The sequence below is a fragment of the Tamandua tetradactyla genome, chromosome 6 (assembly GCF_023851605.1).
Source record: "Tamandua tetradactyla isolate mTamTet1 chromosome 6, mTamTet1.pri, whole genome shotgun sequence".
Taxonomy (NCBI): domain Eukaryota; kingdom Metazoa; phylum Chordata; class Mammalia; order Pilosa; family Myrmecophagidae; genus Tamandua; species Tamandua tetradactyla.
In genome coordinates this window covers 5,590,758-5,602,412 of record NC_135332.1, presented here as the reverse complement: position 1 = coordinate 5,602,412, position 11,655 = coordinate 5,590,758, and the positions used below count along the sequence as shown (strand labels likewise).

Here is an 11,655-nt window from a genome sequence, read left to right as displayed (position 1 = left end):
TTTCTTCAATTGGAAGAAAAAATGAACTTTTAAATCAAATCATTGTTCTAATAATACTATAGAGCAATAATATTATAATTGATTATTGATTATAATTATATTTATTATAATTGTAAACTATTATAATAAATAATATTAATATATTTGTCTTTGTACTAATACAGTTTTATGGGAGCCCAGGGGCCAAACCATTCCCTGAGTTATTGTGAAACTCTAAGAGCATGCAGCCACTTGCATAACCTGGGTCAGTTAACGGTTAAACTAATCTCTTCACAAAGGAAGAATGCACAGATAATCAACATACGCAAGAAACCAGACTCCTTTTTGCATAAGATGTTAATTTATACCCTACTTCCCCTTTCTGGAATCATGTTTATTGTTAACTTATTATCTCATGAGACCCCTCTGTTGTCTTTGTCTTGGGCCCCTATAACTGGCCCTGTTGATTCCCATCTAATTGTGAACACTTTCATTCTGAGCTCTGTACAGGCTGCCAGCAGAGCAGTTTGATGCACTGATTAACTGCCTTCTTTCACCCCTGTAAGTAAATTCGTATAATAAGGTTCATATCTCAATCCGTGCATAGCACTTTCTTAGGTCTCTCATCTGGAAAGACCCCTACAGGCGAGCCAGCCAGGAGGCCAAAGAAGCCCCTGATTCTGACAGCATGAACATGGGAAAGGGAGAGTCCCCAAGTGGGATTCCAGGGTGGCCTGTGATCACTATGTGGGAGGAGTGGCTACCCTCTTAGGTGGATGGGGTCTGTTGAGGGAGTATGGAGATGCTTATATCTACCTGGTTGGACTAATGGCCCTCCAGTAAGAGGCCGCAGGACTATTAGGATCCCAGGGTGGATTGCGATGGTTTCTCGGGTATGTAAGTTCCCTGATACTAGGATTCCCTGGGGGTAATCCCAGGGTGGCCTAGGGCTACCGATTTTATGTTACAGTGATCATTGTGTGCGATATGACCAGCTACAGCAGACTATCCCAGAAAGGTAGAGAATTCCACAGGTTGAAAGAAGAGCTACAGTTAGAAAGAGATATGCAGTGCTCACTTTGGTAGCACATATACTAAAATTGGAACAATAAAGAGAAGATTAGCATGGGCCCTGTGCAAGGATGATACACAAATTTGTGGTGTTTCTAATTTTTCAACTTCACTGGCTATTAGGGAAATGCAAATCAAAAGCACAATGAGATTTCACCTCACACTAGAATGACCATTATAAAAAAAACAAAAACAGAAAATGACAAATGCTGGAGAGTATGTGGAGAAAGAGGCACACTTATCCACTGTTAGTGAAAATGTAAAATGGTGCAACCACTCCGGGAGACAGTTTGGCAGTTCCTCAGGAAGCTAAGTATAGAATTGCCACATGATCCCGCAATCCCATCACTAGGTATATATTCAGAAGAACTGAAGCAAAAACACAAAGGACATTTGCACACCCACATTTATTGCAGCCTTATTTACAATGGCCAAAAGATGGAAAAAGCCCAAATGTCCATCAACAGACAAGTGGCTAAACAAGCAGTGGTATATACATAGGATGGAATATTATATAGCTGTAACACAATAAATTCATGAAGCATGTAACAATGTGAATGAACCTTAAGGACATTTGCTGAGTGAAATTAATCAGAAACAAAAAGACAGATACTGTATGGTCTCACAAATATGAGCTAACATTAATGAGTGAACTTTGAGAGTTAAAGTTTGAGCACAGGATATCAGGAGATAGAAAGAGGGTAGGGTAGAGACTGAACATTTGATACTAAAGGAGGATAGAATGTTCAATAGGATTGATTGTATAGATCCAGAAATGAATAGCACAATACTCTCACATGGCAGCACAATATTGTAAGTACACTGAACAAAAATGAGCGTGAGTATGGTTGAAAGAGAAAGGTTAGGGGCATGACAATAAAAGGGAAGACAGAAGATAAAGATTTGACTATATAACTTTGCAAAATCTAAAGTGGTCAGTTGTGGTGATTAAAGGTACAAATATAAAAGCTATTTTGCAAGAGGAAGAAAAAATGAATGACAACATTGCAAGGTGTTGAAAGTGGGATGGTATACAGGGAAAAAAATACAATCAATATAAGCTAGGGTCTATAGTCAACAGTAACATTGCCAAGAGATGGAAACAGCCCAAATGTCCATCAACGGCAGAGTGGCTAAGCAAGCTGTGGTACATACATGTGGTGGAATATTGCACACCTGTAGGATGGAATAAAGTCATGAAGCATGTAACAAGGTGGTTGAACCCTGAGGACATAATGCTGAGTGAAATTAGCCAGAAACAAAAGGACAAATACTATATGGTCTTACTATGAACCTAACATTGATGAGTGAACTTTGAGAGTGAAAGTTTAGAACACATTTATCAGGAGATAGAAAGTAAAGATTGGGCATTTGGTGCTATAAGGAGTACAGAATGTGAAACAGGACTGACTGTAAAAATTCAGAAATGGATATTGTGCTATCAGATAGCACAATACTATCTGATGGTGGCACAATAATATAAATACACTGAATGAAGCTGAATGTGAGCATGGTTGAGGGGGAAGCGCTGGGGGCACGTATGACACCAGAAGGAAAAGTAGAAGGTAAAGATTGAGAGTTATCACTTAGGAATATCTAGAGTGGACAACGATGGTGATTAAAGATACAAATATAAGAAGGTTTTTGTATGAAGGAGAACAAATGAATGTCAACACTGTAACCTATTAAAAATGGGATATTATACAAGGAAAAATACAATCAAGGCACGCTAGGGCCTATAGTCAACAGTAACATTGTAATATGCTTCCACTGAATGTAACAAAGGCAATATGCCAAAACTAAATGTCAATAAGCAAGGGACATGGGAAAGGGGATGGGATTATTTGCAGAAGAAAAGGAAATGTCTTTAAGTAGATTGTGGTGGTGAAGCCATGTCTATACACTTAGGTTGGATTGTATGCTGTGTGAATAAAACTTTTAAAATGAACAGAGAAAAACAAGTGCTGGAGGAAATGTGGGGAAAGAGATGTACCTATTCACTGGTGGTAGGGAAGCTGAAAGGTGCAGCCCCTGGGAGGGCAGTGTGGTGGTTCCATGGGAGGCTAGGGGTGGGGTTGCCATATGATCTTGCAACCCTGTTGCTCAGTCTACCCCTGGAGAAACTGAGTGTGAGGACACGAATGGACATTTGCACAGTGGTGTTTATGGCAGCGGTGTTTGTGATTCACAACAGATGGAGGTTGCCTAAGGGTACAACGACTGAGGAATGGAAGGGGGACCTGTGGTGTACACATACCACAGACTACTGAGCAGCTGAAGAAGGAATGAAGTTATGAGATGTGCAACGAGGTATATGAACCTTGAGAACAGTATATTGAATGAAATGTCAGAAACAAAATGATGAATACTGTCATGCTTCATTCATACGAATACCATCATGCTTCATTCATATGGACTAACTATAAGATACAAACTCAGAGAATTGAAGTCTAGAGCATGGGTTTTCAGGTTTGGGGCCTGTTGTAAAGGGTCCGAGATTACAAGCTCTTGCAGCAGTCAATCTATTCTGGAGTTGTAACTGTTATTTCTAAATTCTAGATAACTGAGCTATTTGTGTATACAACCTGGTTGTTCCCTGAAACTTTGGGCATTTGTGTGACACCTGAGACTCAGAGTTACAGGCTTGATGCTATGAAAGTCAGCATTGCCCCATTCAACAATTGTTTAAAAAGCTGAAAAAGTGCTCAGACTTTGAGTAGAGATATGAATGAAGTTGATCTGGATAGGACTAAGGTAAATCCGAATATTGGGTAAAGGATGATGTGCCCCATATTTTCAACCTTCAACTTCCGTGCGAGGCCAAAGGGAGAGATATTTATTTGGTGAAAAATTTATATTTTGGTAGAGCGTTATCTAATTTAACTTTTATGGTCAGTTTACTTGAACACCATAATTACATGGAATCTTGAATAGAGCATGAGATCTTGTTGGTTGTGCAAGTTAATGTGATGCCCCAATATATCCCAAAGTTATTTGGACAGAGCATAAAAAGAATTTTCAAAGTCCCCTTGGGAGAAAAAGGAGGAAATATTGAACTTCCCCATCTGGGGAATTCCTAGTATTCTCACAAACAGCAGGGACAACCAATTCAATAGGCCGAGTCCTCGATCGGACTAATAGTCCTTGCCCCTATGAAACATTCCTGTAAAGGAGAAGCTAAGTCTACTGATAATTACGCCTAAGAGTCACCCCCAGAGACCCTCTTTTGTTGCTCAGATGTGGTCTCTCTCTGTAAGCCAACTCAGCAGGTGAACTCATCGCCTTCCCCCTCCACCCCCACACCTCTGTGGGACATGACTCCCAGTGGTGTAAATCTCCTGGCAATGTGGGACCTGACATCCAGGGATGAGACAGAACCCAGCATCATGAAATTGAGAAAGCATTCTTGACCAAAAGGGGAGAAGAGAAATGAAAAAAAATTTCAGTGGCTGAGAGATTTCAGAGTCGAGAGGTTATCTTGGAGGTTATTCTTATGTATTATATAGATATCCTCTTTAAGTTTATGGTGTATTGGCATGAGTAAAGGGAAATACCTAAAATTGTTGAACTGTGTTCCAGTAGCCTTGATTCTTGAAGACAACTGTAGAACTATACAACTGTGACCATGTGATTGTGAAAATCTTGTGTCTGATGCTCCTTTTATCCTGGGTATGGACAGATGAGTAAAAAATAATAATAATAAGGATGGGGGTATAAGGGTAATTCAGTAGTAGAATTATTCACCGGCCATGCGGGAGACCAGGGTTTGGTTCCTGACCAGGGCACTTCCTCACCACCCTCAAAAAAATTCAACAAATGATGGTGCAATAATAGAATATGCACATGGAAAAAAAATGAAATGTGATCCCCACCATACAGCATATTAAAAATAATAATAAGGATAAAAATAAATAAATAATACAAGGGGATAAAGAGTAAAAAAATGGGTTGATTGAAATGCTGGTAGTCAATGAGAGTGAGGAGCAAGGGGTACAGGATGTATGTTTTTTTTCCTTTGTTCAATTTATTGTTTCTTTTTCTAGAGTGATGCAAATGTTCTAAAAATGATGAATATACAACTGTGTGATGATATTGTGAGCCGCTGATTGTATGCTATGGTTGAACTGTATGTGTGTGAAGATTTCTCAATAAAAATACATTTTTAAAAAAGAGTTTTGCAGAGTGGTACAACAATGGCTCAGTGGCAGAATTCTTCCCTGCCATGCAAAAAAAAAAAAAAAAAAAAGAAAGAAAGATTTACAAAAAAGAGATTTGCAGATTTCTTCCTGTTTACTGACAGGCCTTTCAGAGCAATTAGATAAAATAAACAATGATATGAAAGTGCTGGTGTCAAACCAATATAAAGTCCTTTCCATAGCCTTGTTTGGCCAGTAAAGAAACCTGACGGAATATGGCAGATGACACTTAACTACAGACAGCTGAACAAAGTAATTTCTCCCTTGTTTGTAGCTGTGCCAAACAATGCTACTTTATTCCAAGATAGAAGTACTCAGGCCAATTTCATTTTGGACTAGACCTTGCTAATACGTTCTTCAGCATTTCTTAAGATCCCTCCAGCCAGCCATTTGCATTCACATGGGGAGGCCCACAATGGAGCATGGAAATCCCCCCCAAAATGTGGCTCTGTTTCATTGCATTGATGATGTCATGCTAACCATTAAATTCTCTTTCAAACCTAGGAACTCCACCAGCCCAGTGGTGACCCACCTTGAAAGCCAGGGATGGGCAGTAAATCGAGACAAATTGCAGGGGCCTGAATGCTCTGTCCAGTTTTTAGGTGTTGTCTGGTCGGGTAAGACTAAAACTATTCCTTCTGCTGTTGTTGCCAAGGTACAAAATTATCCCACCCTCTATATTCCCAAACAATGAGTGGTATCCCTGGGTTTGTTTGGATGTTGGAGACTGTTCATTCTGTACTTAGCACAATTCTAAAGCCTGTTAGTTCAAAAGGGGAAGAGTTGGGATGTCCCCCAGCAGACTGCCTTTGAAAAATCCAAACAGGCTATACCACAGGCACAAGCTCTAAGGGGGGTGGATCCAGACATGCCTTGTAAATTGGACATGGCCAGTACTGATATTGGCTTTGGTTGGGGCTTGTGGCAACAGCAACAGGCAAAGCACATACCTATTGGATTCTGTTCCCAATTGCAGAAAGGAGCAGAGTTAAGATACAGTCCTTTGGAAAAACAATACCTTGCTGCAAGTAGAAAGACTAACTCAAAAGTGTCCAGTGACTGCAAACTGCCATCCCCATTCAGAGGTGGGTGTATGACATTATCAGTAATCCCTATTCCAGGAGTGCTCAGCTTAGCACGCTGACAAAGTGGAAAGCCTATCCCTTGCATTGTAATGTTTTCAACAATAGCCCATGAAGTGCAGAGAGGCCTGACATCTTGGGGCCTGTCTCTCATGTGGAAGAACAGTGCTGCCCTCTTTCAGCTGACCCTCCTGAAGTGGCTATTCCTGTGTCCCTGTTGATGAAAGCAGGAGCATACCTGACTTTACGTGGTACACTGTGGGTTGGTACATGGGTAACCTGCCACTAGGACAGCTGTGGCTGTCCACCCTAGCACTGACACCATCTGATGGGAAACTGGGAATTGAATTGAGCCTGTCTGCTTGAGCTCATTAACACTGCTGAGTTAACAGGGCAGCAATTCAGGTGGGGCAGGCTAGACTAACAACTATCGTTTTTATTACTGGTGTTTGCATTGCTATGTTCTTACTGGGCTCTGCCAGTTAAACATGCTTTCAAATGCTGGCTCTCATTTGCTCTCCATAACAAGCCTATGGAGTGGGTGGAGTAAGCATATCATTCTCATTTTATCAGTGAGGAAACTGAATCATACGCATTTAAGCTATTTAACAGTGCAGAAGGTGCTGGAACTTCAGGCTTCTGGTCCATGCATTAGTAGAGGCACATTCTCTAATTGGGGTGGCTGCCAAATCCAATGACTTGAGGATGACTCCTGTTCATCTCCTCTCCAGGCTTAATTCTACCGGCGGCCACAGACCAGGGGAAATGGCTTCTTATCTGACTTCCGATCTCAGAAGTTATGAAATAGATGGGGGCCTGTCCTGCCTGGAGCCCTAGCTCTTGGACATGTCCGCCGCCTGCCGGCCCCACCCTTCCTCCCCCCACCCCACCCCAGAGGCTCAGAAAAAAACACTTCCTGAGGTTTATCCCAGCAGGCAGCTCTCTCGTGCAGTTAACTGCTGTGATTCAGATTTGTGCTATTTACCGGTATTTGGAAGGCAGGAGCACAGAATAGAGAAACCACCGTGTGTCCTCCTTCGATACCATCTGACTGTGGAGGGGGAGAAGAGAGCAACGTTGTGGGAGAAATACGGTCCTGGGTGATACCTTTTAAGCCTGGTGGGCGCAGCTGGGGTCCCCATCCTTGGCCATGCAGGAGTAAGACTGTTGAATAGTTACTGATGAGCTAAAACTGTTAGGGCACTTTTTTTTTTTTTTCCTGATAAGGCCTCCACTGAGAACCAGGGATAGGAAGGGGTAAGATATGACAGGGTCACACACAAATAAAAGCCACTCAATTTACTATTTTTTAAATGGTGAAATAGGAAACACTCCACTTGTACATTTTTAATTTTAATAAGATGCCTATTTTACCCATGGTGTATAAAAAGCACAATGTCGTGTAAATATAGCTGTTGTAACAAACCTGGAGCAGAAAGAAATTGAAAGTAAACTTAATACTCGAAAGCAGGTCCAATATGAGTCTAGTTTAAATGCTCAGTGCAATTCATTTGCCTCCTTAGTTGTAAACTGCCCATATGCCCAATGCACAAAAGCAAGGTCGAGGCACACAGCACACTTAAAGGTGGGGGATGGCAGAGCCTTTAAAATCCATCAGCCCGAGCACTGCTGAACTGCAGGTGGACACCGTTAGGTCCAACACAGAACTTAGTACAGGATCCAAAACCAGTGGTGGACGGTGCCAGTCTGGCTGCAGCGTGTTGGCAGGAATCGCAGCAAATCTCACAGTGCAGACACGGAAGCTGGGCGTCAGGAACTGGGTGCCAGTCTGCCTTGAGCTGATGCTTGCTGGGGTGACGTCGGCCCTGGGTATTGGTATGTAGTGCCCATCTGGCTGGCATTAAGCCAGTCCATCTCATTTCCTTGCATCTAGTTATCATTACAACAAAAACACAGTTTTCTCAACTTGTTTGCTTTCTATTTGTGGTCAATGCCTCTACAATATTTTGGTGTTTTTCTTATATGTGTCTTATTTTGAGATGTTTAGAAAACACATGTTTGGCTCGGCATGGCTGCGTCAAGCAGGGAAGGGGCTGGCAGAGGTTGTGGACACCCTGGTGTTGGGGAGACCCCGGTGGAGCAAAGGGCCCTGCTGCTGATGCCTGGAGCCTGGGCGTGATGGTCGCCCTGAAAGGCAGAGCCCAGGTTGGCTGGCTGGAGGCCGGCTGCCCTCGGGGGTCCCAAATCCAGACCTCCCATCTCTACCTCAGGGGCCGAGTCCCTGGAGAGCCCTGAGCACCCAGTTTCCATCCTTTTCTTCTGTACACTGTCACCATGACCTTGGCAGAAGTTTTCTTCTCCTACTCCCATGGGAAAGAATATTGTGGAGAGTGGAAGGAGGGTATGAGGGAGAGTTTGCCCAAGGCAAGTTCAACGGCGTTGGAGTCTTCATGCAGCACCACAACATGACCTTTGAGGGAGAATTTTTAAAAATGGCGGAGGAGATGGTTTTGGCTTGCTGACTTTCCCTGGTGGCTCTCATGGAATGCCTGGCAATGAAGGTCTGTTTGAGGATAATAAGCTGCTGTGGCGTGAAGTGTTCTGCTGTGGTCCAGTGGGCTGAGAGTGCCGGGAATCGCACTGCCTGATGGGGACAGCATGCACCAGCTGACAAGTATCAGACAAAGCAGATACCCGGGTGATTTGCTCAAGGTGAATAAATGAACCAGATTAGAGATGAGAATGACTAGGAGCAGAAGCCTCATGAGATGCTCCGTCACCTGCCAATCAGGCAAGAGATCGCAGTAAGGAAGATGTGGCCTGCAGACCCTGCTGCTGTTGTTCCCGGTTCTGTCTTTCCTTCACCTTTTTGTGTTAGGTACTACCTTTGCTCACTTGTTGGCACTCTCTGTTTCTAAAACCTTGGGTTACCCAGTGTAGACCTGCTTCTTCCTTGTACATTTTCTGCCAAGTTATTCAGAAGTCTTCATTCTGCCTGGGTTTGAAGCAGATAATCCTAGCTCCAACCTAGGGCCAGGGTGCTTTGTGCTACCGTGGAGAAATTACTTAAAAAAAAAAAAAAAAGATAGGCTGACAGTGTGGTAGACCTGTGAAAGTCACGGGCAGAGCTTTTCTGTGTGTTAGGCCCTTGTGTACTGCTGGGTGGACTCTTGGTTCCAGGCCTTCCCTTTGGTTGGGTCCAGGCTGGTATCTTTCTCTACTTATTCCCCCAACCCCCTCTCCCCCCACCCCGCCCCCTGCAGGATTCGGTAGAGTGCTATTACCTCTCCCTTGACCTTGCAGGCTGACTTTCTTACCTGCGTTACAGCAGATAATCCCCACCTGTGCCTCTCTCCCTTCTTAGATGTTGGACAGGGTCCCTTTACGGGAGAATCAAGAAAAAACTGGTGTAAACAGTAATCTTATAACTTGCATTTATTACTTACTCCAGGGCAAAAGGCAGGCATATCTGGGCCACTTCAGGCCCTACCACAGAATGAACTGAATCCCTGGGCATGGTTTGAGCTGACACTTTTCCTTCCCCGTGAACCAGTAGGTAAAACCAGCCTCGGCCCCTTGGGATTTAGGGAGAATTGGACACTCATAGCACTGCAGTGAACTAAAAGAGCATTTAGCTTCTTGCATTTGGTTCACTCTATCTCTTGCACCGTGAGCCTTGGCCATCAAGCCTGGGGATCAGATCTCAACTGATAGGACCCCTGCACAGCTTATTCACAGTGACACAAACACACCCGCTCAGCCCCTTATCCTCAGAGCAAACTGTGGTGGAAATTATAGCTGTGTGCCTCTATTTAATCTCAGAATTGTACTATAGAAATAAGTGTTTATGAGGAACAAACAAATCACCAGAACTGCCTTAAAAAAAAACATGTTTACAAGTTTTGGGGATTCAGGATCATTAATATTTTTTAAAATATAGTTTTATTGAGATATTGTCACACAATGGTTTACACTGTCACCACATAGTTGTATATTCATCACCATGATCACTTTTAGAACACTTGTATCACTCCAGAAAAAGAAATAAAAAGAAAAACTTCATACATTCCATACCTATTACCTCTCCCTCTCATTGACCACTAGTATTACAATTTATCCAAATTTTTTTTATTCCTTATCCATCTACCCCCCCGCCACTATTATTTATCTATTTATTGTCCTTATTTTGTTTACTCATCTGTCCATACCCTGGATAAAGGAAGCATCAGCCACAAGGTTTTCACAATCACACATTCATATTGCAAAAGCTGTATTGTTATACAATCATTTTAATGAATCAGGACTACTGGAACACAGTTCAACAGTTTTAGGTACTTCCCTCTAGCCACTCCAATACACTGCAAGCTAAAAAGGGATATCTATATAATGCATAAAAATAACCTCCAGGATAACCTCTCGACTCTGAAACATCTCAGCCACTGAAACTTTGTTTTGTCTCATTTTTCTCTTCCTCCTTTTGGTCAAGAAGGCTTTCTCAATTCCAGATGCTGAATCCCGGCTAATCCCCAGAGTCACGTCCCACGTTGCCAGGGAAATTTACACCCCTGGGAGTCATGTCCCATGTAGAGGGTGAAGGCAGTGAGTTCACCTGCTGAGTTGACTTAGAGAGAAAGGCCACATCTAAGCACAAAAGAAGTTCTCTGGGGATGACTCTTAGGCATAATTATAAACAGACTTAGCTTCTCCTTCTCAGGAATAAGTTTCCTTATTTTCTAATAAGTTTATTCCTAATAAGTTTCCTTATTAATTAATATTAGGAATTAATATTCCTAATAAGAATATCAGAAATTCCCCAGATGGGGAAGTTGAATATTTCCTCCTTTCTCCCCAGTCCCTCAAGGGGACTTTGCAAATACTTTTTAAATATTTTCTGCCTAAATTACTCTGGGATGTGTCAGGGCATCACACTAACCTGTACAAACAAGATCTCATCCTCTATTCAAGATTCGATGTGATTAGAATAAACTGACCATACAAGTTAAATCAGATAATGTGCTCCAAAATACAATTTTTGCACCAAATAAACATCTCTTCCTTTGGTCTCACACAGAAGTTGAAGTTTGAAAATATGGGCCATTTCATTCTTTATTCAGTATTGTGATTTACCTTAGTCTTATCCAGATCAGCTTAATTCATATCTCTACTCAAGGTCTGATTATTTTTTCAACGTTTTAAACAGTTGCTGAAGGGGGTTATGCTGACTTTCATAGTGTCAAAGCTCTAACTTTGAGTCTCAAGTGTCACACAAAGACCTAAAGTTTCAGGAGACAACCAGGTTATACACAAATAATTCAGTATCTCAGAATTTAGAAATAATAGTTGTAACTCCAGAATAGATGTGACTG

At 42.2% G+C, this 11,655-nt stretch overlaps 1 non-coding gene across 1 annotated transcript; it reads left to right on the top strand.

Moving 5' to 3' along the window:
* The first annotated feature begins 1,049 nt into the window (after positions 1-1,049).
* Positions 1,050-1,154, top strand: LOC143689184 (U6 spliceosomal RNA). The gene has a single exon (XR_013178646.1). It is a non-coding gene; the product is annotated as a U6 spliceosomal RNA (small nuclear RNA).
* The last annotated feature ends 10,501 nt before the right edge of the window (positions 1,155-11,655 follow it).